Source organism: Vespula vulgaris, chromosome 2 (assembly GCF_905475345.1).
Source record: "Vespula vulgaris chromosome 2, iyVesVulg1.1, whole genome shotgun sequence".
Taxonomy (NCBI): Eukaryota; Metazoa; Arthropoda; class Insecta; order Hymenoptera; family Vespidae; genus Vespula; species Vespula vulgaris.
The window spans coordinates 8,743,112-8,745,553 of record NC_066587.1 but is presented as its reverse complement, the minus strand read 5'-3'; positions in this window follow the sequence as shown (position 1 = coordinate 8,745,553).

Below are 2,442 nucleotides of genomic sequence, written 5' to 3'. Positions count from 1 at the left end.
TTCCAAATCGTCATGTCTCGCGTTTCGATGATTATTTTTGTACTAGCTCTTTGCCTCGCATGTAAGTTTTATAATACATAAATGTAACGATAAAAAATAAACAAATAGGCGTGAACAATAAAAGATATACAATAATTCATATGATATAGCCATCGTCTACACATCCGCTTGTGGATCCAATGCGATTTATACTGATTGTGCGAGTCCCTGTGCGCTAACTTGTGAAAACTACCAGAATCCACCTAAACTCTGTCCTCTTGTAAGTAAATTTGTTTGAATTTATCCAACGATGTTTTCGAAACGAATTAAGTTATATTTCGTAACTAACTTATTTATTTAATTATTTTCATTATAGATTTGTATAAAAGGATGTAAATGCATAAATGAATACATATTTAACAACAACAGTGATTGTGTTTTACCTAGTGAATGTTAATATTTCATAGAAATGTTTAATTTAATCGAATTGAAAGACAGGCATATGTGCTTCACATACACACAATAATAAAATATGATTACAGCATATTTCTTGAATTGTTTCTTTCTCTCACATAGCCAATAAGAATTTATTATTTTACAGTATGTATAAAATTAATATCTTTATAAATAATACAAATCTAGTCATTATCAAAAGAATCGTATTTACATCATAAGTTTAACGGGAACGTAACATTTACATCTGATGTAAGATTAACTAAAAATACAAATATTTAATATGTGAGTCAGTAATTATTTTTACGAATACCATGTCCTCAAACATAACAATGATTAAAGTTAAAAATAAAAACAAATTGAAACGCATGATAACTAGAGTTTTAAAACCTTAAAAATCGATTGTTAGTTAGTATGCTATATTTACTGAAGACATATTTATCTCCTTATATTTGTCACTTCTAAATGTGCTATCATTTTCACACGAATTTGAAAAATAATAAATTTTAGCGAAAAACAATAAATTTTAGCTTTATTCCTATTCCTTTTAACTTTCTTTATATCAAATTGAGCATAATTATACCTATTTTATTTTGATTAAAATTAGACAAACTTCGGATTAATTTATATTGAAAAAACCAATAATTTAAATGAATTCTTGATTAGAAGTTATATATTTGTGATCATTCTAAGTCGCTGTATACCATGCTAGACTGATCCTTTCTATCCTAACTCTATGTATCGCACATAAGTTTTAAAAGATAACAATTGAACGATGTACAATAATAATTACACAATAATTCATATGATATAGTCATTATTTGTATATCCTTATGTAAATCGATTATAGACCTTTGTAGAATGCAATTTTTCCCATGCGTTGTGAGTGCTCATTCACTATGTTGTGAAAACTGTAATGATTCAGTTAAAAGTTGTTAGATAAAGTAAAATTTCTTTAATGTATTCATAAATATATGCACTTTTAAAACGAATTGAATTAGTTTTCGTAACTAATTAATGTATTTTATTGTTTATATCGAAAGTCTGTTCAGGAAGTTGGAAATATATAAAATAATAAAGGAGTATGTGTTTTATAAAATAATCGTTGATGTCTTATGATAAGAAAAAATATATACAAAAATACGAATTGAAGGATCCACATATATACAATAATTATAAAATATGTTTATAGTATATCTCTTCGTCATTTTCTCATATCTACTATATTGTAATAAAGGAAACTAGTGCTAGAGAAATTCTGATTTTAATAAAACAAGAAATGATGGAAAAATAATGTAATTATTCCTTTCCTTATACATTAAATTATTATTAAATTTATTATAATTTATTAAATCTCTTATATTTAATATTTTGTGATAAGTTTTTCATAGAAAGTCGTTTATTTATGGCTGGTAGAACTTTTTACCCCTTTTTGAAGCAAGTTGTTATGGCGTTGAGGCAAGTTTTTATTAAAATATAAGAAATGCCTTTTAATAAAATAAAGTACAATTTTATAAATAATATTTGTTCTATAAAATTCAGATTAGCAAAAATATATTATCTTTAAAAGAAAACCAAAACAATATAATAATCATAAATATTATTTTTGGTATAAAAACAGTAATTTACTAATCAACTGTTCGACTATTATCAAATTTATATTTTTTACATTTTGAATGAAACCAGTTCTTACAAAATATACACTCGATTTCTTCTTCTCTAGATCGTTATTTCAAATATGCATCGCAATAAATAATACAATAATATTCCAAGTTGTCTTTCTCATCATCATTTTCATATTTATCTTGGAGAATCTTCCATTTAGCTTAATTTTTACCTTTCGTTTTACCATTTTCTTTTCTTTCGTTTGTAGTCTTTGAATTAAATCCTTCTTTTTTCCTTTGTTTATTCGACTACATTTTTTTCTGAAATATTAGTCAAGATAATTTTCTAACGCAGTGATGTATAAATTTCTCTTGTCCCAATATCGTTTTTAGTAGAAACCAAACT